The 25,730-nt window shown below is 42.0% G+C and overlaps 1 long non-coding RNA gene across 1 annotated transcript in view; it reads left to right on the top strand.

Annotated features, from left to right (window-relative positions):
* Positions 1-22,254, top strand: part of LOC135116126 (uncharacterized) — a 35,462-nt gene extending 13,208 nt beyond the window's left edge. Inside the window, exon 3 of the long non-coding RNA XR_010276170.1 lies at positions 21,509-22,254. This is a non-coding gene — a long non-coding RNA (uncharacterized LOC135116126). The remainder of the gene's footprint in view (positions 1-21,508) is intronic.
* The last annotated feature ends 3,476 nt before the right edge of the window (positions 22,255-25,730 follow it).

Consider the following 25,730-nt stretch of genomic DNA (forward strand, 5'->3'; position numbering starts at 1 on the left):
TTTTTGTCATTCTTGTACTTGAGTTGCTGTTGGGATAGTTAGAGAATACACTTGTTTATATATATACATGTAAAAGTGGGTTGATTTATTAGATATAAGAGTTTTTATTGTAGTTCTTGTCGTTATTGGATTGTAAAGGGGAACTGGGTGGTGAGGTTGTTGTGGGAATAGTTAGGAAATACACTTGTTAATGCTTCTACATTGAGGGAACGTGGAAGAGTGGCTTAATTTATTAGATGGAAGATTTTTTCTTTTTTTTTGTATTCTAATGTGGGTAAATCTCTGACTTAAGGTACAAAAGGCAATTGGAAAATATAAACAGAGTAATCCTTCCCCCCAAAAAAGTAAAATACATAAGACTATAACAAAATAAAGAAAAAATAGAGAGAAGAAAACAAAAAAAGGGAATGTGGAAAGAAGTTAAAAGCAAAGAAGTGATAAAGTACAAAGACAACTGAAAAATAGAAACAATACCAAAAAAAAAAAAAAGGAAAATAAAACGAAAGAAAAATACACCAGAAAGAAACCAAATAGCAGAAATAAGAAATATAAAAAAAAATAATAAATAAAAACAAACTAACACAAACACCACAAAAGAGAGAACGAGCAAAGAAGCACAAAAGAACAATTGAAAATGAAAACAGAACACGATAAAAAAAAATACACAACAAAGCGAATATAAAATAAAAAAAAAGAAACAAGTAAACAAATCCTTGACTTAAAGCAGAAAAGACAATTGAAAAGAGAAACACAATAGAAAGAAAGAAAAAAGAAGAAAAAATACAATTCAGTCATAAACAACAGCAAAGTGCATCCACCCCGTGTGTGTGTGTGTGTGTGTGTGTGTCACCCCGTAACAAAGGTGCCTCGGAGCCCACCTGTGCGGAACAAACAACCCGCCCAGTGGCACTCACCCGTGAACAATACACAAAGGGTTAAGTCATAGTGGCATTATTATTATTATCATTTCTCCACCAACTTGCGTATTACCTTCGTCCCCCCTTACTGTGTTTGTTTGTCTGTCCGTTTGTTCTTTACCTGGTCATCTGTATCACTTTGTTTCAGGCTCCGTTTTCTGTTCCTGGTCTTGTCTGTCTGTCTGTCTGTCTGTTTTCTTTTTTTTTTTTTGTACCTGTTCATCCGTCACTATTCATTTCTGTGTGTCTGTGTCTTTGTCTCTCTTTCTCTATATTTCCTGTCCCTAGCCTTGTTTGTTTATCTGTTTTTTTTTTTTTTGTGTCATCTCAAATGTCTGCTCATTTGTCTATCTTCGTCTATTTGTCTATCTGTCTGCTTGAGTGTCAGCCTAATTGCCTATCTATCATTCAGTCCATCAGTCATTCAATCTATCTATCTATCTATCTACTTACTCATCTATCCCTATCTGTCTGTCTGCCAGTCAATCAATTCCCCGCAGCTCATCTGGCATTCTTCGAGTCGCTTATTGCTTAACATGAACGTGAAATGAGTAAAAAAGTGACACGAGTCTGATCTTTTATATATTTTTAATTATTATTTTTTTTTCTAGCGTGCACCGCGACTGTTGGGAGAAAAAAAGTGGCTGTTTTTTTAGAACTCTGGAATTCATGATTATTCGTTACAGAGGTCACAAAAAAGCTGGAAATTTAGGTTCATAAAGCCAGAGAGAGAGAGAGAGAGAGAGAGAGAGAGAGAGAGAGAGAGAGAGAGAGATATATTGTTGCATATTAATCATGTCTGAAGCACGACTATGATGCTTCACACACACACACACACACACACACACACACACACACACACACATACACACACACACACATACACACATACACACACGGCAAGCTCCACTTTTTAATCTAATTACTGTGTACTTTTCACCATTAACATACTAATTACAAACCACTGCATTGTCCATTTCAGGAACAAAGACAAAGGGGGAAAGCAGGGAAATAAACACAGCAATAGAATAACCAAAATAAAAACAGGATAATAATGAAATCCGTCCCAGTCTGTCTTAATACGGTTGCTTTCTTACATCACTTCATTCTTTGCTGTTAACTTTTTTTCTCCTTTGCAATAACATAACAATTCTATATTCTCGCTTCTCCGCATCGTCCTAGCTCTCTCTTTCCTCCCCCCCAGGTACTTGTACAGCTCTATACACCCTTTTGTCTTCCTCACTGCTAATAAAACTCTCATTTCCATTTTTTTTAGCATAATGCTTCAATATTCTCCCTTCTCTTTTATTTTTTTCTCCCCAGCTCTCTCTCTCCGTTTCCTCCTGTGATTCTACGCCTATATACACCCCCTTGTCTTCCTCACTGCTAATAGAACACTCACATTACAATTTCCTCTAGCCTAACACCTTCTTTCCCTTCCCACTGGTAGCAACATTCACCCAGCTTCCCTTCCTCAACCTCCCAACTCTTTCTTTCCCTCGCTTCTCATCCACACCTCTGCACCACTTGGCTTCCTCACTGCTGGTAGAACACTCTCACCTACATTCATTCCCCTTCCTTTCCTGTTTCCTCTCTACACCCTCCTTTTCCTTCTCACTCTCTCTCCTCTTTCCCTCGTTAATCTTACATTTCTACACCCCTTCTCTCAGTAAAGTTTTGAAATACACACTAGTATTCTGAAACGCTTCACTCTCTCATCACGACTATTTTCAAAGGCCATAGAGATGATTAGCAGGAGTCTTAAGGGTGTTTCTTCTGTTAAGTATGTAGAAATATCATTAATCTGCTACTAGAACCATAAAAATATCTCTAAAGACTCGTGTAACTTCAGCTACAGCATCTGGAATGTAGTGGAGGTGAGGTGCAGGTGATACAGATTATGATTCATTGTCACCTGAGCTCCAATCAACACGCCCATATTTATATCAGTTTATATACGAAGATGTGTTTGTCTGTAATGCAAAGAAAGAATATGTTAGCTTGTTATTCTCTCTCTTGCTGTGACCTTTATTATTATCTTCTTGTATTAGCGTCTATTCTCGTTTTTTTGCGTGAATATTACTGGATGCACTCTCAGATTACATCATTACATAACGCTGCCACTATCAAGGCTTCCGTAATGGCAACTCCCGAAGGCGTAAATATACACTGGGCCCACTGTTATATACCATATCACCACCACCACCATCACCATCACCATCACCAGCCACATCACCACCTGTTGTCCTCCCTACCAGCGGCCACAACTCGCTATGTCAAGTTCCTTTCCTCCGAGAGATGGACTCTGGACTCATGACAAACACGATTTGCCGTCTTCCAATTGCGCGATATGAAGCAGAAGGGAAAGAAGAAAAAGTTTGAGGGACGGAATTGAGGAAGAAGGAAGAAAAAAGAGAATGAAGGAAGGAAAAGAAGGAAGAGAAAAAAGAACGGCATTTTACCCGAATTCTGAGGAAGAGACGAAACAAGAGGATAAGAAGAAATATGAAGGAGAGAGTTTGAGACAGAAAGGAAGCGGAGGGCGGGCGGAGGAAGAAAAGGGCGAGGAAATAAATAGGCGTTTCCAGGAAGGTTCATTGGAAATGCGTAACAGGAAGAAAAGAAGTACGAAAAATGAAAAGGCGGAGTAAGAGACGCGCGAGAAAGGACAGAAAGGGAAGAGAAGAATAGAGGAGAACAGACAAGCCAGAGGAGTCAGTCGGCCCTCAGCTCGCAGTGTTTGTGGCGACGGTGGCAATGCAAACACCGCGGCCGGGCGTTCAAGGAGCACAAAGGGACGCGTGATGCTCTTCAGGAGGTCAACGCTGGAACAAAACCCCGACGCGCCTAGGGAGGCAGTTCCGAGACGGGCAGGAAATGAGAGCCCCGCTTCCTCACGAGGGAACAAAACACCGTCGCCGCAAAGGATTTCATTCAGAATGTGGCGAAATGTTAGTAAATAGAAATAAGACACGGGAGAAAAATTAAACAACTTAACTTTACCTAACTTACGATGGAAAAAAACTTACAAGCAAGTGAAATAGTTGAATAAAAAGTAATAAAATGAACGAAACTTGGTCGGAAAGCTTCTGTGAAAATAATTCCCACATATTGTGGATGCCCTAACTTAACCTAAGCGTGCAGGCTGTCCCACGTTCGAATCCCGGGCTGGAGTCACGAGTTTTCTTGGGTAGGTTAAGTAAGGTCACGAAAAGAAATACATTAACGAGAAATTATTGGGCTTTCATTCATTTTTCGCTCTTTACTCCGTTATTCCATTTTCTCTTGCCTTTATTCGTCTCCCCCCCGTAACATATCAATATATCTCCCTAACGTAAGCTAACCTAACCCTAAGCAGATGTAGCCCAAGAAAAGCTACCAGAAGCACACAAGGGAACAACATAACACACCCAACAAAACAATCATAAAGGGAAACAGACACCACACACAACTGCAAAAACAAACCCTCTCATTAACACGAGGTGAAAGAGTCTACGCCACGATGGAATGCCGGGAGGGATGACAAAAGATGCGTCGCTTATCACAGGCTGAGCGGAGGAGCACCTGAGGGTCGGATTTGTGTTGAACCTTCCAGTCACGGAGGCGAAAACAGAGGCTCGGCTTAACGTGGTATTGAGTTTTACTGTTTATTCTGCTGTTCCTGAGGGAGTAAAGTGCAAAAGTGTTGTAAGTAATGAAGGACGTGGCTTTTTAAGTGCTTCAGGTGTTGTGTTTTGTGTGAGTAGATAAGTGTGAAGTGTCGTAAGTAGTGGAGGATGTGGTTAATTTGTTGTATTACTTTTGTGTTGTCACCAAGAGTATAAGTGTAAAGTATTGTAAAGTAATGGATTTTCAGAGCAGTGCTATCATTTATCTATTCATTTATTTAACTATTTTATTATTTACTGCCATTTCATCTGGGTTCACAGTGTCAATTTTGCATGATCTGTGATTCAGCGTAATACTCTCTCTCTCTCTCTCTCTCTCTCTCTCTCTCTCTCTCTCTCTCTCTCTCTCTCTCTCTCTCTCTCTCTCTCTACGCTGTCGGCAAGGATTAACTACAATATTCAGATAATCATGCGTGAAATTGTATATGCATAAAGGGAAAAAAAAATTACCCTCACACCACCATTACTTTTGGCTCCGCTTCACAAATACAGCAATACCGCGTCCCCGTACTGAGCTCCGGTTACCGCGGGGGAAAAAAAGGGAAGGATCATATGTTAAATCACAGCAAAAATAATATAATATGGCTGGAGAGTTTGAATCTGTAATAGCTTAACTTGCCTTAGTGCAGAGTGGAAGTGACAGCCTTTTTGTGACGGTTCATTCTCTCGTGGGTACTTTTGTGTTGGTGGTGGTGGTGGTAGTGGTGGTGGTGGTGGTGGTGTTGTCATTACTGTTATTATTATTATCATTACTATTCTACTGCTACTACTATTACTACTACTATTACAATTACTATCACCCTTTTAACCATTACTAAATTAACTTCGCAACATTTCTTTATACACATTCATTCTTATTCCTCTTTCTCCTGTGTGTGTGTGTGTGTGTGTGTGTGTGTGTGTGTGTGTGTGTGTGTGTGTGTGTGTGTGTGTGCGTAAGTATATGCCCGTGTCCTCAGCAGAATAAACACACACACACACATGATTTAGTAAACTCTGTTCCTCCCTCGGTAGTTTATCCTCCAAGTACTTGTGTAAACTTTGTGAATATTCAAACGGCGGTTGTGGAGAAAGCTGAGGAGGAGGAGGAGGAGGAGGAGGAGGAGGAGGAGGAGGAGGAGGAGGAAGGTTCAAAGAGGTGGTTTGTTTACTATCAAGACTTCGGCGTCGACTTCTGCAGGAGTATGTTTAGGATCAGTGAGAAAAAGAAAGTAAATATTATATTAAGTTAGATGAGATTCATAGGATGCTTACTCGTCTGACACTCTCTCTCTCTCTCTCTCTCTCTCTCTCTCTCTCTCTCTCTCTCTCTCTCTCTCTGCCAATGAATAAATAATGTTGTCACTGATTAAAAAACAACGACGTAGCACTATATTTACACACAACCAGCTACACACACACACACACACACGTACAACAAACATCATTACCTAACCAATAATATCAGTACTAAATTATATTACCATGTTTTTTTTTTTCACAGTTACCAACACTTCATCATTCTCGTCATTCACCTGTCCTCGCCTCACCTGTCCATTTAAATCACCTGCAAATTTAAAGGTCCAGCAGCTAAATTATGATACCACGAATAAGCATTAAGTTAGTGAAGAAATTGGTTCTCGGATACAGTGACGGATGAATGGAATAGACATCAATCATCAGAATATTATAATGGAGTCGATAAGGAGCTATACAAGATTAGACTAATTTATGGGCGAGGATGACAGGTGTAAATAGATAGACAACCTTTAGACATGGACTGCCACGTGTAAGACTGATAGCTCATTGCAGTTCCCCTTGTTTTTTTACGTCATAAGGATATTAGTGCCGAGTCAATAGGGAGTTTTACAAGATTAGAAAGATTTATAGATAAGGATGATGGATAGGAAAGCTTTATACAGGGACTGCCACGTGTAAGACATAGTTTCTTGTAGTTTCCCTTGTTTTCTTACGTATTTCTTCACATTTTTTTCTTTTACTTTTCGTTGTATTTGTTTCTCTTTCCCCGTCTCCTTCCTCTCCGGTCCTGTTATGAATCGCGGCTTCCCTGCAATAAACGTGTCCCGAACGTGTCGCAAACGTGTCAGTCGCTCGGTATTCTGACGGTCGATTGTGTAAAAGAGCCAGACAAGCTGGAACCGTGCGAGTTAGTGGCCGGAAAACACGTAACGAACGTGTCAGAGCACAGAGCCGCCCCTCCCACCGCTGCAAATCCTGGGAAAAAAAAATGGATGAAAAAATACACAGAAAGAGAGAGAGAGCAAAAAAGAGGAGAGTTGAGGGAGAGGGAGAGGAGAGAAATCACGGACACCTCGTGACAAATCTATCGGCGGAACAACACACACAAAAAAAAAAAGGAAAAAAAAAAAAGGAAAAGGAAACAAAGAAAACTTGAAAATCGTGACTTTGTTGCATAAAAACACGAAAGTTGAGCGAGCGACAATGGCTGCTCTCTCTCTCTCTCTCTCTCTCTCTCTCTCTCTCTCTCTCTCTGCTGAGGAGGAAATGAAAGAGAAACAAGGTCACGAATTCGAGGCAGGTGCATAGAGACGACTGCAATCTCTCTCTCTCTCTCTCTCTCTCTCTCTCTCTCTCTCTCTCTCTCTCTCTCTCTGGACCATATTCTGAAACACTTCCTCGCCACACCTTCATTACTTTCAAAAGCCTCTATTAATTTGGGTCACACGGGTTTTAAAGGATATTTTTTATGCTTCTAGTGACAGATCAATAATGTTTCTACAATACCAACGGAAGAAATAGTCTTGACAACTCGCCTGATCACCTCTGTGGCCTTGGAAAAGAGCCGTGGTGAGAGAGCGAAGCGTTTCAGAATACGGGGCTCTCTCTGCCACTCACTCTCTCTCAAAGGTAAGGAAATGAAGGAGAAACGTCCGAGCCGCAAGTGACCAGAGAGAGTTGAGGAGGTGAGGAGGTTTCAAGACACTCAACCTCCGTTATTTATCATTCTATCTGACATCTCTATGGGAACTAACATTAAATGAGCCTCTTACATATAAAAAAAAGGTGAGGAGGGCGCGAGGTGAGGAGGTGAGGAGGGGGCAAGGTGGGGGGGAGTGGCGGGGACGGTTGGTTGTCACGGTGAATTTGCGTCACGACATCCAGATCAAAAAACGAAGGCTGGGATCTTCCTGCGATTCGCAAGGCAACGAGGCGCGACGCTCCTGACGGCGGCCGTGACGGGGCGCTGCGGGAAGTGAGTTTGATTTCTTTTCCCTCGTTTTCAGCAGATGTGCAAAAGCTGCAAAAGACCATCAGGCCTCCACGTGACAGTTCTCGTATAAAACTCCTACCTATTTTCAAGCACCGTCACAAATTTGTCTTTTTAAAACGTAGCATATATGACGGAATGTTTAGCGACGCGGCTCACTGCACACCACGCCTTTTAAATTAACGAGACGTGACGAAATGTTTAGCAATACTGGTCACTGCACAATGCCACGCCAGACGCACACCAGGAGACGCGGCGCTAATGGACGACGCGAGATGGCGCGCCGGTACGTTCTTTTCGGGAGTCCATCGCCCCTGGTTCGTGCAGAGGCCAATAGGAAAGCGTTCCGAATCCATTCCGCCTGTATGGACTTTCTGAGAATTTTCCTCACGTAATCCGGTAAACTTCACAGGTGACATGGCATAACTCCATTACAAGAGGCGAAAATCGAATAATTGGAACCGTACACACCTGCGCGACACACCTGCGCGACACTCCTGCTGTCTGGCCCCTCTTCCCCCTCGCCTGAACAACGTAACTGTCACATGGAGTCACGAACGCGGCATTAATGTGTCGATGCGAGGTAACTTGTGAGCTCGGGTAAAAATTGATGTTCCCTGCGGTGGAGAGGCGAGGGAGAGGCGAGGAGTGGTGGGTGTCATGGGTAATAATTCTAACTTTCACTACCAGGGGGCATTCGTCACGTTAGTTGCAGTTACCCCTTCCAGACATCCATCTTCTAAGTGCTGTATGGCGCCGTTTTCTTCGCTCTTCCATCACTATTTTTCAATGCACAGGTCGAGACATGTACAAAGGATTGATTGCTTGATTGAAGGCTTGACTTTGATATAGGAAAGCCGCTAGTAATTGCGGGACGAAGATAATCACTAGTGGGGAGAAGGATTGGACAAAGTGTGCTGCCAATAAATGAACGGTACAGGGAATACCCGGTCTATATTTATTTTGTCTGAAATTCCTCTTTTTCTCCTTTCTAACGTTATAATTTAATTTCATTACAACCATGAGAAAGAGACACGTTACAATGGCATATTCCACTGTGACTACTACTACTACTACTACTACTACTAAAGTTGCGTGATTAGATGGACGGGGCGCGCTGCTCCCTTAACGAACTCCTGTCTCGCCTTTGTGGCATCACAAGTTGTCTAGATCATCGTAATTCAAACTTTCCTAATTTATGTGACGCTGCTCTACCTTCCCCTCAGCATTTCCTCCACTGCCTGTCTTACGATGAACATCCCAAGATTTCAGCGTCCGTGGCTCCCTAGCGTGGCTCTTTAGTGTGGCTCTCTAGCGTGGCTCTCTTGTGTGGCTCTCTAGTGTGGCTCTCTAGCGTGGCTCTCTTACGTAGTTCTCTAAATTGGCTCTCTAGTGCCTATGTGCTGTCTCGACTACCTGGATCAAAATTCTAGAAGCCGTCACAGCCTCACTTCCAATTTGTATAAGACGGGAAAGTTTTCATTGGTAACTGGGAGGAGACGAGGCGGGGCGAGATGGAGGGAGTAACTATAACATTTGAGATTCATTGGTTTGACTGAAGACCGGAGAGCTTTGTGAAAACTAGTGAGGACAGGAAAGGTGTAGATGAAGAAGAAAAGGAAGAAGGACTAAAGCTCACTCTTGTAACTTCATAGCTATTGAAAGTCATCCACAAAAGTCACCTGTGAACTGGTGTGGTTAGCGGGAGACCATAACAAAAAAACAAACTTGCAAATATTTCGTCTCGTGCCAAATTATTCAAGCTTACGATGAACTAAAACTGCAGACAAGTCCATTTCCTGTCACTAATATTTCTCTTTACACATTACCTTGCCCAGTCTGTCCACGTTGCCTCGCCCTCACTACCGCCCCGCCCCGCCTCGCTCTGTCATTCTCAGCGAGGCGACAGACGCAGCGCACGTCAAGCAGATTTGGAACAGAAGCATAATGGGTGTAAATGACAATGTTCTGTGGCACATAAATTTTTCCCTCGCCAGAATGTAAAACCTTTCAATTCTGGGAGCTGGTGTGGCTGGACGCACGCACGCATGCACACAGACGCACACAAATTCATGAATGTAGCAAGAGCACGCGTCATTTTTCATCATATTTTAAATGTATGATGTTAATGATACTGTGAATATCATTACCTCTTTTTTCACCAGGAATTTCCACGCATGACTTGTCTTACCTGCTGCAAATGTACTGATGTAACAATGCAGTAACCACAGGAAAGGTATACATCAACTATTACTTCTTTAATAAAATAGAAACCTACATTACAACCATGACTTATGACAGTGTCCCCCCCAACACACCTGTCGTATTTGCTACACACCTTTACATACACATTCCCACACCTGTTCAAACCTGCCCACATCACACCAGTCTTACTTAGTTGCCATGTCGTGTGTCGCCTCCCGCACGTCTCACGCTTGCAGGGGAAGGGGTGAGGTGAGGACAGGGGTTCAGGAGTGCACAGGTGAGAAAACGTACCTGTCACATCTTCGCTACACCTGCACGAGTTGTATAATGAGTTGGGAATACCACGTGTGCTGTTCCTTCTGTTGATATTGACACTACTACTACTACTACTACTACTACTACTACTACTACTGAAGATTGAAAAATAGATCTCTTAATGAATAATAGCGGACTGCGTGTGCCAGCATGAGACGAAAATAAGATAGAGAAAAAATGAAAGGAGGATAATCTATATAAAAAAGAGATATGACGTGGGAAATGAAAGAAAACGTAAAAAAAAAGGGAAAAAAAAGATTCATGATATCAATCCAATACTTCTCTTTTTTCTTACACTCCTCAGAAATAAAATCCAACTATAAAATAAACAACACAAAAAAAAAGGCAAATAAAAAAAGAAAAACGAAAATTAAACAACTACACTAAATACTAAAAAAAAAAGGGAGAGAAAAAAAAATGAACCAATCAACCTAACAACTAGTAATGATTAAATATACTATCCATTTAACGCCAATCACTCTAATTATCCAAGAATTTTAGCATGAACCAGTGTTAAAATGAGTGGTGATTAATGGAACACGGATCAGAGCGCTATATAATTTCCCGTTAATTAGTCAGGTAGTCAGACAGGTGCAGTTAATCAGCTCTCACGGCTTTACCTTCATACGAGTCACGTGTTCTGCTTGATAGATGTTTGTTATCCAAGTAATCCTTCGTGAACTCCCGCTATGCCGAGATTAAAAATTATTGATATATATTTATTTCATCTTATTTATATCATGTGAGTTACCTGCAGTGGGGGATTACTATGTCTCTCTCTCTCTCTCTCTGTCTCTCTCTCTCTCTCTCTCTCTCTCTCTCTCTCTCTCTCTCTCTGGAGGCCACGACGTGACAACGAAAAAACTAATAAACTTCAATGATAATCCAGATATATTACCTGGAACACACACACACACACACACACACACACACACACACACACACACAGAGAGAGAGAGAGAGAGAGAGAGAGAGAGAGAGAGAAGAGAGGAGAGGAGAGAGAGAGAGAGGAAGAGAGAGAGAGAGAGAGAGAGAGAGAGAGAGAGAGAGAGAGAGAGAGGCAGAAAAGTGTAACAGCTCCCAGTGAAGAGACAGAAGCATACAGAAACAGAGAGAGAGAGAGAGAGAGAGAGAGAGAGAGAGGAGAGAGAGAGAGAGAGAGAGAGAGAGAGAGAGGAGAGAGAGAGAGAGAGAGAGACAAGCGGGGAAGAGTGTGGAAGTCCATGGTGATGACACTGGGTGATGGAGAGCAACTATGAAGACAAGGACGTGGTGGGGAGTGTGGGAAGCCTGCCTTTCGCTCCTCCTGGACTCTGGGGGTGAAACTGCGAGGAATGAGGCAACGAACTGGGTATAAAGTGCAGATGAGATGAGGCTGTGGACAAAGACTGGAATTTACGTCAGTGGAAACTCGGATGAATGAAGTGTTTTGAGGAGGGCAACGAGGGGGATGAGGGGGAACGAAGGGAAGGCGAACCGCACGGAAGCTCCACTCAGGTAAGAAGGGAAGGGAGAATTAATAGCACCTGATAGCGAGAAACAAGGAAAGGGGCAAGTGGTAGGATGCAATTCATTACGTGAGGAATGGCAACGAGGGACGAGTAAGGGAAGTGAAGGAGATAAGGATATGCAGGAAAGACAGAATAACATTGAATTTTCTTTTTCTTTCTCATTCTCTTTATTTCTTACTTTTTTTGTTTTTGTTTAAGGAAAGTTGTTACATGTGTATACTCATGTACGTATCTTAGAGAAGGAAATGACAGTGCATAAGAGACGTGGGAAAGTATTAAGAGAGGCGCAAGGAGAAAGGGTTAATGAAGAAGTGAATGAGGAGGAAAAATGGAAGCCAAGAGTCACAAAGGAAAATGTAAGAGAAAAGTATGAAAAGTGTGCAGAGAAATAAAAGAAAAGAATAAGGACACGGGGAGGATAATGAGGACGAAGGATGAAAATGAGTGAAAAAAAGTGAATGAAAACGAAGAATGAAAACGAAGAATGGAAACGAAGGATGAAAATGAAGAATAGAAGCGAAAAAGAAAAAGAAAAAGAAAAAGAAAAAGAAAACCTAAGAATCTTGAACAAAAAACGCTTAAAAAAAAGGAAGTATGAAAAGAAACACAGGAAAAGAATAAGAATATGGAAAGAAAATATACGCTAAGCAACTCAAAAAGAAACCGTATATAAGGAAAGCATGGACGTGTGAAAAGAAATGCAATGGGGGAAAAAAAGGGGAAAAAAAGCTGTAGAGGAGGAAGTGAATAAGAAAGGAAATGTTCTCATAAATATTTCCATCTTGCGAAGTTTCCACCTTTTTTTGCATTCAGCCTTCAGGAAAAAGAGGGAGGAAAAGACGGGGGGAAAATCCTTCTTTGAACCGGTAATCGTCTGAATTTTCCTCCGCTCAGTATTTGGAAGGGAGGAAATACCGCGTTTATTCAAATTTCAATACATGTTTCCCAATATTCTCATTTTTTTTTTCCCTTCATGTCTTATTCTTAAATACGAAATGTTATATAAAAAAAGTTACTTATGAAATATTTGTGTTTTATTTTCTCTCCTTAAAGCCAATAAATAAATAAATAAATAAATAAATAAACAAATAAATAAATAAATAAGTACAAATTACGAAATAAAAGTCTACTATAACATTACTCATCCTCAAAATCAGACAAAGAAATAAAAATACATAAAAAAGAAAATAAAAACTTAAAATAATTTCAAACATCGACGAGAGAGAGAGAGAGAGAGAGAGAGAGAGAGAGAGAGAGAGAGAGAGAGAGAGAGAGAGAGAGAGAGAGAGAGAGAGAGAGAGAGAAATAAAGGCAACCAAACAAAACATACCAAAAAAGAATAAAAGAAAAAAAAATACACAAAATCATACAACTAAACAATAACTATTATGAAGGTAAATCACGGACAGAACAACGAACCGAAGCGAAATAACTGGCCAATAAACAATGATAAAGCTTTTTTTAATCAATGGAATGCTTAAAAAAAAAAAAAATCATTTGCAGATACAAAACTCCATTTATTTACTGTTTCTGCGTGGGACAACGAGTGAAAAAAAAAGTGAGTGGGGGTATTTAACCCTTTCACTGCCACTTGGTACACCTTTCCCTAATTACCAATCACTCTGAGGCATCTTAACTTGTTCCACAGCCACGTCCAATCTTTAAACTGAGTAGAAATTGCAAAATCTATTCTTTTTCACCCATAATTTTCTTGTAGATGCTTATAAAGATTTCATACTTTGCGTATAGTGGTGATAACTGTCTGGCATCAAAGTGAAAGGGTTGAAACTGCTGGCGGGTAACGGGGACACTGAGACATACTGCGATACATTGCAATACTTTACATTACGATCGCTGGTTTAATTAAAGAGAGCCACTCGCTGTTTGATGGTCTAAGTTAAGTCTCTCTTTCCGACGATCCGCAATACGATATCCTGTTTACGTTTTCTGTTTTTACAATATGTGTTTTATGGTTTACTCTTTCAGTTTCATTCATCCATTTATTTATGTTTGTTTTTTGCAATAATCTGGCTTTAGAATCAGTGGTTTTGTGGTCATATAATCCCCCCCCCCCCCTCTCTCTCTCTCTCTCTCTCTCTCTCTCTCTCTCTCTCTCTCTCTCTCTCTCTCTCTCTCTCTCTCTCAATGTCGGTGTGCCGCTATCAATAATGTTTATCTATATTACATTTTTGTGGCAGTTTCACATTACAGGCTCGCAGTGTGTGTGTGTGTGTGTGTGTGTGTGTGTGTGTGTGTGTGTGTGTGTGTGTGTGTGTGTGTGTGTGTGTGTGTGTGTGTGTGTGTGTGTGTGCAAACGGTAATGCATTCATCCATTTGCTTGCTTTGCCGCCTCCTCCTCCTCCTTCTTCTCCTCCTCCTCCTTCTTCTCCTCCTCCTCCTCTTCATTCTTCTCTTTTCCTTCTAAATCCTCTCCCCTTGTCACTTTTCACCATCAGATTCGCTTTCCTTCTCTTTTTCTCCTCTTCTTTCTGCATATTCTCATTTTCCTTTCTTTCTTTCCTCTTCCTCCTCCACATCTATTTATATTTCTTTCTCCTTCTCCTTTTTCACATCTTTGTCCTCGCCCTCTTCCTCCTTGCCTTTCACTGTCCTCATATTTTTCCTTCATGTCCCTCTTTCACCTACTTTTCCTTTTCTCATATTCATTCTAGTTCTTCCTCCTCCTCTTCTTCTCCCTTCTTATTCTTTGTCTTTCGTATCTTCTATATTCCAGCAGTTGCATAATATATATATATTTTTTTATATATTTGTTTCTTTTGTTACTATTCTCTTTCTTCTCCTTCTCTTCTCTATTTAGTCCTTGTCGTCTATTCTTTCCACATTGTTTCTCTGTTTTTCTCCCGTTTTTATTTGTTTCCTACATTATTTTTCTCCTCTTCCTATTTCTACGAGTATCAATCCATCTCTTTCCTTCTCCTATCCTTCCTGTTATCCGTAATTCCTCCTCTTCTCTATTCTTTTCTTCTTTTACTTGTTCCCTACGTGTTTATTTCCTTCCTCTTGGCTTTTCCCTCCCACTTATACGAGTGTTGATCAATATTTTCCCTATTCCCTCACTCCTATCCACTTTCATCCTCACTATCTTCCACTGCACCAATATATATAACACGTCAGGTTTTACACACACACACACAGACACTCACACACACCTTTTTTGTCCAACATTTACACTCCTATTTGTCCCCCTTGAATTCCTGGCAAGCGTCCCCTCACCTCGCTTCTGCCTGGACGGGACCTGGTCAGTGTTCAATTGGATTCGTTCGGGGGTGATCAAAGAGACGCCGCTCAGCTCTTGTAACTAAAGACAATGACGTGAATGGTGACTCGACCCGGGGCAGCACACAGCACACGTGGTCATCAGCGTACTGTCTCTGTCCACTGAAGGGAGGGTGGGATGTCGGTTCTTGCTTTTACCATGAGAGAGAGAGAGAGAGAGAGAGAGAGAGAGAGAGAGAGAGAGAGAGAGAGAGCACGGGACACACTACATATGGCCGGCGGGGACAAGAACAACCATCGAGCAATCTGTTCATGTTTCCAGAGATTTATGTTCCAGAAGCGAAAAAGAGACAAGAAAGAGGAACAAAAAACACACACACACACAAAAACAATAAAAAAAAGAGAAAAACAAACAAACAAACAACACCCGGAGCATAAAACATTCTTCTGTCCTTCCTTCAAAAAAAAAAACTTGCAACGTGACTGGTTTATATTTCCGCCGCTCTTGAAAAAAAAGGAAAAAAAAAAGGGGAAAAACAGACAAGCCTCCCCTGAAACAGAAAGAAAACGGTGGAAACAGAAGCTGATCGGCAGATGACGTCAGCGGCAACCAGATGCTGACCAGAATAATGACCTCAGCATCCTGTCAGCACCGCTTTCTTCCTCTCCCTCTCCCTCACTTCCCTTCTCTCTTCTTCCCTTCCTCACTACCTCCCGTCTCTGTCTTCGCTTGTAGCTCTCTCTCTCTCTCTCTCTCTCTCTCTCTCTCTCTCTCTCTCTCTCTCTCTCTCTCTCTCTCTCTGTCTGTAGTGTCGCATTGGGGAAATTCTGGGCTTTACTACTACTACTACTACTACTACTAGCATAACTATCAATGCTACTATGAAGACTATGAATCACAAGAAGAGGAAGAACAAGAACAACAAGAGAAGGAAGAATATCACCACCAAGACCACCACCACCACCACCACCACCACCACCACCACCACCACCACCACCACGACAGTCATAATTCCTGGAAGTCATTACTGAACATTTAGGGAGTGGTATGTACAGTAAATCCAGAGAGAGAGAGAGAGAGAGAGAGAGAGAGAGAGAGAGAGAGAGAGGGGGGGGTCTGGCCGCTCTCTGTAACAATACATAAACACAATTACAGACATAAAGACACCAGTTAATTAAAGGTTCCGTGGATGAAAAAGGACGAGGCAAACGGAACTAACGTCTCCTACACACACACACACACACACACACACACACACACACACACACACACAGACGGATACATAACCACACATACACATGCACACACACAGCGGGTTTAATTTAAGAGGGAGTATTTTCCGTCCAGCAAATATTTACACCGGTGTTCATGATAAGTAAAGTGGCGTACAGGTGAGGGGGGCGCGGGCAGGTAGGCAGGTGAAGAGGGTAAGGTTCTACGGAAGGGCTGTATGTTATATTCAGGGTTTTAAGGGTTTAGTTAATTGTTGCAGTCTCTCTCTCTCTCTCTCTCTCTCTCTCTCTCTCTCTCTCTCTCTCTCTCTCTCTCTCTCTCTCTCTCTCTCTCTCTCTCTCTCTCTCTTTACATTTTTATCCACTGTTCACCTGCATTATTATTATTGTTATTACTATTACTAATATAATTTTCCTCTTCCTCTTCCTCCTGCGTCTTTAAAATCTACTTTCCACCACCACCACCACCACCACCACCACCGCCACCACCATCACCACCATTAAGGTAACAGGTAATATTACAGTCTCCGTGTTTCCTGTTGTGTTAAAACGATTATCACTCAATGTTCCCGATTAAAGAGTCTCATTTCCTAGTGGTGGAGGAGGTATGGTAGTGGTGATGGTAGTAGTAGTAGTAGTAGTAGTAGTAGTGATTGTTGTTGTTACTCCTCTGGTTCTATTTTTTTTTCTTGGTCGTTCTCCTCCACCACCACCACCACCACCACCACCATCATCTTCCTTTCATAACATTTACTTCCCCAATTCCTTTCGTATCCACCAAAACCATCCTTCATTCACCTCCCAAACGTCACCCTTACATTTAACACACCCCTTTAAAAAGCACACGGCAAAGGACACGCAACCAGTACTCTACATAGATTAAGAGTGAAATAAACTTCGCATCCTATTGTCTCTTGTTTGCCTCCTTTGTCCCCAGCACCTAATATCTACACATCTTAATTTCTCGCTGTTCGTCTTCACTTGCAATCTCCTTCCCTCCCTCAGTAGGTTCTTCCTCTCATTTCCTCTCCCCTTTCGTGCCCTTCGTGTGCCTTGGTATCTTGGTTTGTCTGTCTCTCTCTATCTGTGTCTTAAATTTGTTCTTCTGTCTTTGCTGTCTCTCTCTCTCTCTCTCTCTCTCTCTCTCTCTCTCTCTCTCTCTCTCTCTCTCTCTCTCTCTCTCTCTCTCTCTCTCTCTCTCTCTCTCTCTCTCTCTCTCTCTCTCTCTCCCATCCCTCACTCAAACAAGGAACTCTACAAATGAGGAAGGTATAAATCTTTCTCGTGGTTATGTTAGGTATTAAGTATTATGTCAAGTCTGCTCCCTCTCCCTCTCTCCGTCCCTCCCTCCCTCCCTCCAGACCCTCCTCTCTCTTCTCTCTCCTCCTTCTCCTCCATCACTCTCTTCCTTAGTGTTTATTCTCTTTGGTTACATTCCTTTATCTTCTTCCTTTGTTTTTTTTTCTGTTTTTTCATATTCCTTCTTCTGTCTCTCCTCTCCCTATTCATCCTCTTTTTCCTTTCACTGTCTGCCTCTTATTATCCTTCCTCCTTATCTTTCCATTCTTCCATCTCTTCCCCCTCATTTTTCACTGTTTTCCTTCCTCCACTTCTTCGTATTATCCTCTTAATCCTCTCTTCCTAATTTCCTTCCATCCTCATTGACCCTACTCTTTCCCCCCTTCTCTGCCTCCCTTCATCTACCCGCAATTATCCCTCCTCTCACTCCCCCTCCTCCTCCTCCTGTTGGTGCCACTCGTTCCCTCCCCATTTCCCTCTTTCCTCGTATCCTGGCCAGACTGATTTGCATTCTTTGATCAGATCTGACAAAGTGACGGATGAGCCAGCGAGTCCCTAATTCAGAAACCCGTCGGGAGCCACTTCGCCGCCGTGGTAACTAAGAGGACAACAACACTGGGAGCCTCGCCACGCACAGGCCAGTATTCTGAAACGCTTAGCTCTCTCACCACGACTAATTTCAAAGGCCACAGAGATGATTAGCCAGGTTTTCAAGATTGTTTCTCCTTTTGATGATATAAAAGTCTTGTTAATCCGTCACTAGAACCATAAAACACTTCAGCGCTGCATCTCCACTCTATATTCCAAAGGCTGTAGTTAAAGCTGTACGTGTTTTTAAGGGTCTTTTGATGGTTCCAGCGACAGACTGACAGAATTTTACGTCATTAAAAGAAGAAACAGTCTTGAGAACTCGGCTAATCACCTCGGTGGTCTTTGAAAATAGCGGTGATATGAGAACAAAGCGTTCCTGAATACCGACCACTCACTCAGACACAGCGACACGCACTCCAACCCCGCGGCCTCTCTCTCGCTTGACGGACTCACTAAAAACTAATTGAACTTCGCGGGAAAGCAAGTTGGGGGCGGTGAGAATAGCTGCACCACCGCCTCTCGTCTCGTCTCCTCTCCTCGCCTCGCCTCGCCTCGCCCATAACTTAAGATAGGAAGACAAAGAGCTGTTATTATTGGTCCCCTGCAGCTGTGATTCTGTAATTCTGGCGCGGAGTGAGGGAAGAGGTTACTGCTTTCACCGCACAATAGATTCATCAATTTGACCCTCGAGACTAGACAGCTACGAGGAGGAGGAGGAGGAGGAGGAGGAGGAGGGTGGAAAGAAGCTAAATTCTCCTTATGGTTTTCCAGAAAGGACTCACTGGGGGACGGAGGGCTGTGGTGGGGGGAGGGGATGAAGGGACGCCACTGCTAGACTGAAACTGAAGATTTAATTGGCATTCTTTGGCAAGGAGAAAGCGGAAGCCTGGGCGCGCTTTAATAACAGTTGGTGGAGTTGGATTTTGCCTCCGTAAACAATGCATAATGAGCTCCACGCCTCCTCAGAACAAAGATTGGCACAGACGCACACCCACGCACACGTAGCTCAGTCAGACACCAGAACGACACCAGTTCCCGATAGAGATGAGCCTTGAAACCACATCACCGCGGCCAAACGAGGGCAGGGGAGTGTGAGAGGCCACGGGAAGACTCAGGTGAGGTTCAAGTGCGCACGAAGGCAGTCACGTGGGGCAGAGGTCGATAGGTAAGTCCCTCTGCGTCCCAGTGCCCTCCCAAGAGACACTACTTGGCTGTATATTGCAGGGAGCGAAGGGAAGAAAAAGAAGGCATTTCTGCATCACGGGTCCATTACGCCAAGACTTTACCTGAATGGCTGAGTGCTCCTAAGTGGCTTTATTATTATTTGCTGCAGGAAAGAGGACTCCACGCGGCGGCTGCTGGGACGCTTGGGTCGGGGGAGTGGGTGGGAGGAAAGGTGACACTGCTGTACTAAGGGTGGGAGAAGAGAAAGCGATACAGCAAGGGGAATACAGGGGAGAGGAAAGATGAACCACTGTACTGTATAAACTGGGAATGTGGGAAGTGGGCAGGGAGGAAAGGTGAGACTGAGAGAATGAGGGAAGAAAATTCGGGAGATACGTACAGATACAGTGCCGCAGAGGAAGGCAAAGAGGAAGAACCACTGTATTTTATTGATCAGCCATGTTTCTCCTACATTCTTCATATTTCCCACAGTTTGCATGTATATATGTATCAACTGGCTCAACTTACACAATGCAATACAGTGAACAGAACATGAAATGACTACTGTCTTTTGAATTACAGTGAACACAAGATTTTCACTCTCCCCCTGTCTTCTTTTAATAAACCCAGCACGCACACTTCACAACAACTACAGTAACGAAATATACATAACACAATATCATGAACACATTGCACAACCATCACTGTCTACCATTTCTTTTCCTTCTCAATTAAACTCTTACGCACTTCACAATAAACACACAAAAACTAAATAAGATCTTCCTTCGTAACTTTCATTATACGTTCCCTTCCCTTCTCCCTTTCCTTCCCTTCCACTGCACATTCAACGCAAAAATAAAGACAAGCTCCTCACAGCCATAGGAGAACCCTGAGCCAATGAACTCCAATATTAAAAGAAGGAGCGAGCCGGCCAAGAGGAAGGGAAGTGAAGTTAACTGTACTATCGTTAAAAGGGAAAGAGAAGGAAGGGGAAAGGAAAACCGAATGGGTGAATGTGGTTACTAACTGTATATGGCAAAGGGGAAGAAGAGAGTACAGGGGGAGGAATGGAAGGGGAAGTACTGTTAAATGATGTGTATTGAAGAAGAAAGGAGGAAAAAAGTAAGACATGGATATTGAGTGAAAAAAGGTTCATATTAGACAGGAAATATGGAAACTTATGAGGATAACAAGCTATAAATGAAACTGCGAACATACAAATATATAGAGAGAGAGTTGCAGGGAAAAGTAGGATACACAGAGACAGACAGAAGGAAGAAGAGAAAAACAGGCAAGCAGGGAGACAGACAGAACCACCAGCAGACAAACAGACAAAGAACAGAACAAACAGACAAATTAGAGATGCATCTGACTGATAGACCAGAAGGAAAACAGTTTAACACACACCCACACGCCCACACGCCCAGACACACTAACTCTAGTCCCTGTGTCTTCAATAGTTTCCAAGAATAACAAATGAGCGGGAGGAGCAGCTCGGCAGGTCCTCCCAAAACTTAGGCGGTGGTGATCTGTCTGCGATTCCAAACACGAAGCAACACCAGCTGAAAACAAGCTTTGAAACACTGCATTCTAATTACTTGGGCTAGCGAGGCTTATTTTTTCAAGCGTTGTTCACTCAAGGACTTATTTCGGTGGTGAATGTGTCTAATTGTGTTTACGAATGTGTGTTTTATGTGTGTGAAAGTGTGTATGGGTGTGTGTGTGTGTGAGTGTGTGTGCGTGTGTGTGTGTGCGTATATTTATTGGCTTCTGTTCGTCTATATAATTTGTTTGTCTGGTTGTGTGTCTACCTATCTCCATCTGTCTGTCTTTCGTAAGATATATTGAACCATAACTTTTCTCCTTTTCTGTTTGTATGTATGTATGTATGTATGTATGTATGCATGTATATGTGTTTGCCTGTCTGTGTATCTACGTGTTTCTTTGTCTGTGTGTCTGTCTGTCTTAGCTATATACAATGAAACATTATACAGTTTCTTTTTATTAAGTATCTTTCTGCACGTCAACTGTCTGAAAAATGATTAAGGATTTTCTCTCTCTCTCTCTCTCTCTCTCTCTCTCTCTCTCTCTCTCTCTCTCTCTCTCTCTCTCTCTCTCTCTCTCCCCAACCTCTTGCAGTGTCACGTTCCTCAGTCAAGTCGGACAAGCATTCTTCCTTAACTTCTGTCCTCAATGCTTGGTGCCGTTCCTCTCTGTGCCTCCGCGGCCTCACTAATGCCCCGCCCCACATCCCAGCCCCGCATCACAGCCCCGCATCTCCACCCCGCCTCAGCCCGACTCTTCTCTCAGCGACGAAGAAAACGGGAATAATCGAAGTACCTACGATTAGTTAAGTTTCTTAGTGTACTGTAAAGGTCCGTGTATAAAGTAATGAAGGTGTTTTTTGTGTTTGTTTATGTTTGTGCGTATGGTGAGTGTGTTTGGTGTTTGTGTTTGTACTGGGAAGGTTTGTGTGTGTGTGTGTGATTTGTAGTTTGTAATGATACGTTCTTGTTTCTCTGTCTGTGTGTGTCTGGTTCTCTCTCTCTCTCTCTCTCTCTCTCTCTCTCTCTCTCTCTCTCTCTCTCTCTCTCTCTGTTGCTACATCTGCAAGTATTATAATGTATTCTAATTTGCAGTTGCATACTTTAATCTATATATAATTTAAGAGTTTTATATGTTATGTAAAATGAATTAATATGGTTAGGAGATAGATGGACTTTTATTGCTCTCTCTCTCTCTCTCTCTCTCTCTCTCTCTCTCTCTCTCTCTCTCTCTCTCTGCGGCAAAGAGCTTTAAGACAAATTAGTTGCTGACGAATGTATCACAAAGTAAAAATATAAAACTGCAGTCAGAGCTGGAATGCAAGATAATTGTTAACACACGTACACCAACTCTCTCTCTCTCTCTCTCTCTCTCTCTCTCTCTCTCTCTCTCTCTCTCTCTCTCTCTCTCTCTCTCTCTCTCTCTCTCTCAGGCAGTAAGATAAATCGACGGCAGACAGGAGAATGCAAAGTAAATTATTCATTCTCTCTCTCTCTCTCTCTCTCTCTCTCTCTCTCTCTCTCTCTCTCTCTAGACCAGTACCACGGAACATTCAGGTTATGCTTGTCACTTTTGTCACGTGAAGGGAACAAGAACTGAAGGGATTAGAACAAATGCTCACTTCGATCGATGTCCATCTTCGTGTCTTTGTAGGAGATAGGAGATAAAAAAGCACAATACACATCCCCACCAACCGTAAACTTTGTCTACATATACAAGAATAAAAATAAAAGAGATAAAAAAAAGAAGGCTAATAAGAGATAAGAGACAGAATAGTATAGTCAATAAAAAAAGAATGAAAAGAAGGATTATTACACAGACTAAGAGCAGATAAAGAGAGGAAGAGAAAGAACAACATAGTCCTCACCCCAACTTAAAAATAGAAGTAAAGGAATGAGAAGAATCATTACTCCAAGAAAGGATAAGAGATAGAACAGCACACGCCCCCCCCACCCCCACCATCCCCACCAACCATAAACTTATCTATACATACAAGAATAGAAATAAAAGAAAGAGAATAAGGCGCATCACTCGACAGAGGAACCACAGCGGCGCCACAATCACCACAAGAATCATCATCCCGCCCACACTTGCCCTAAAAAAAAAAAAAAAAAAAAAAAAAAAAAAAAGGAAAGGAAAAAAATAATAATAAGAAAGAGCCAGTAATGTAACTCACAAAAAAAAAAAAAGAAGAAGAAAAGAGCTTGAGAGAAAACGGGGTGGGGAGGAGGATAACTCTTGAGAAAACACCAGGAGAAAAAGAAAAGAATAAGAGAGAGAGAAAAAAAAAAGGGAAAAGAAATCTTGCGGAACAAGTAGGATAATCTTTAAGCAGAGAGACAGAGACAGAGAGAAAGAGAGAAAAAAGAGAAAGAGAGAAAATGGGGGACCGAGAGAGACAGAAATAACATAACAGACTGACATTATTCTTGTGCTAGCCTCGGCAGCAGCACCAGCGGAGACACACAACGGGCAGGAAATAAAATTGAGATACCGGAGTACACATCGCACCTCGGAGCAGGAATCGTGTCAGCGTAGAGTCGAAATAAAAATGAACCTGAGGAACAGAAGCGAGATAGAACACCGGAAGAGGAGGAGGAGGAAGAAAAAGGAGGGAAAAACAAAAACAAAAACACATACAGCAACAGCCCTACTGGTTCTAACGAGGCTGTTTGACTATACTACCACAGCAAGTAAAGGAAGGAACGAAGGAAGGAGGAAATAGAGAAGGTAGTTAAGACAGCAATTCCTAACAGTGATCCGGAGATAAAGTTAAGGTTATGTTAGTAACTATAAAGGGCGGAATATAATAGGAGTGGGCGTGTCCTGTGGGCGTGTCCTGTGGGCGTGTCCCGTGAGTGTGGATCATCACCAGACCGAAGGAAGTTGAAAAAATTAAGGAGGTGGAGTGTGGGAAGCTAAATACTGGAACTCCAACTTAAGGAGTGAAGGAGGAAGGAAGGGAAGGAGAGATGAAGGCGGGAAGGAGGTGAGAAGCAGGGTATTTAAGGCTTTAGGCAAGGAAGGAAGGAGGGATGAAGTGAAGGAGGGATGAGGGAAGGAGGGAAGGAGGAGAAGGAGGAGAAGGGTATCAGAGGAGGTGATTTTGTGAGGATTTAGCAGACCTCCAGTTGAGAGAGAGAGAGAGAGAGAGAGAGAGAGAGAGAGAGAGAGAGAGAGAGAGAGAGAGAGAGAGAGAGAGAGAGAGAGAGAGAGAGAGACAGAATACTAAACAGCTCCTTTACTCTTTAACCTCTAAAAATACCATGAAAAATACTGTGCAGTGGTTAGGTTAGGTTAAGTTAGATTAGGTCACGTTAGGTTAGGTTAGGTCATAGCTTAGGTCACATTAGAATAAGATAGGTTAGGTTAAGTTAGATTAGGTCATGTCAGGATAAATTAGGTTACGTCACGTTAGGTTAGGATAGGTTAGGTTAGGTTAAATTAGATTAGGTCATGTCAGGATAGCTTAGGTTAGGTTATAATTGGTTAGGTCACGTTAGATTAAGTTAAATTAGGTTAGGTAAGCAAAGGAAAAACACAAAACAAAGCCATTCAATTCTGCATTAATGGATGTTTTGTGTCATTCATTAGATCAAGGCAAATTTACTTAACCTAATTTTCCAAAGCTCCTGAAAATGGCCTCTGCTTTCCCACCATAAGGAAAAAGAGCCAGAAAATAAAAGGGAATGAAAAAAGGAAGCCAGCTGCATTAGAGTGGCTGAAATAATAAGGATAAAAGTGATAATGTCCTTCATGAGGGACTTTGTACTGTCAAAAAATACATACAGGAAAAGTATGGATCAATATCTTAATGGAAAATGACCGAAATGCAGTTTTTTTCCCTATTTTATTTTTCATCCTCAACTAATTCATGATATTTCCGGAAAGACGAGGGAAAATATATATTGATACAGAGAGAGAGAGAGAGAGAGAGAGAGAGAGAGAGAGAGAGAGAGAGAGAGAGAGAGAGAGAGAGAGAGAGAGAGAAAATACAATGGCATATTTTTAAAAATTAACTAGATAAAAATGATAAATATTGAAAACGCACGCACTATCACACACACACACACACACACACACACACACACACACACACACACACACACACACACACACAAATAATTTACAAACTAATCAGATTTTCCTTTTCATCATCATTCAACCTCGTTCACTAATTTCCTGTTAAGGGGAGAGAGAGAGAGAGAGAGAGAGAGAGAGAGAGAACAGAAAGAGAGAGAGAGAGAGAGAGAGAGAGAGAGAGAGAGAGAGAGAGAGAGAGAGAGAGAGAGAGAGAGAGAGAGAGAGAGAGAGAGAGAGGGGGGGTGTAGTAGTGTAACATAAGGGAAGAGTTTCACAGATATATTAAATTTAAGAAGGGTTCCTAATACAGTGCTAATGGTTCTCTCTCTCTCTCTCTCTCTCTCTCTCTCTCTCTCTCTCTCTCTCTCTCTCTCTCTCTCTACAGATAGCCTTCAGTAATGAAAAATATAGCCTTCAGTAATGAAAAATAACACATCAAAGAAAATTATGAAAAATGAACGAAAAAAAAAAAAAACACGTACAATTTTCGCTGTGTGTGTGTGTGTGTGTGTGTGTGTGTGTGTGTGTGTGTGTGTGTGTAAGTATAAATAATAGCCTTTGTTCAAATGTTTTCCAGTTACATACATTTCTGTGTTGTTTTATGTATTTATTTATCTTTTGTGTGTGTGTGTGTGTGTGTGTGTGTGTGTGTGTGTGTGTGTGTGTGTGTGTGTGTGTTTCTTTTTTTGCTTTAATAGTAATTAGTGTTTGGCTGAACTACGGGTTTTATTCT

The sequence above is a fragment of the Scylla paramamosain genome, chromosome 30, assembly GCF_035594125.1.
Source record: "Scylla paramamosain isolate STU-SP2022 chromosome 30, ASM3559412v1, whole genome shotgun sequence".
Lineage (NCBI taxonomy): Eukaryota > Metazoa > Arthropoda > Malacostraca > Decapoda > Portunidae > Scylla > Scylla paramamosain.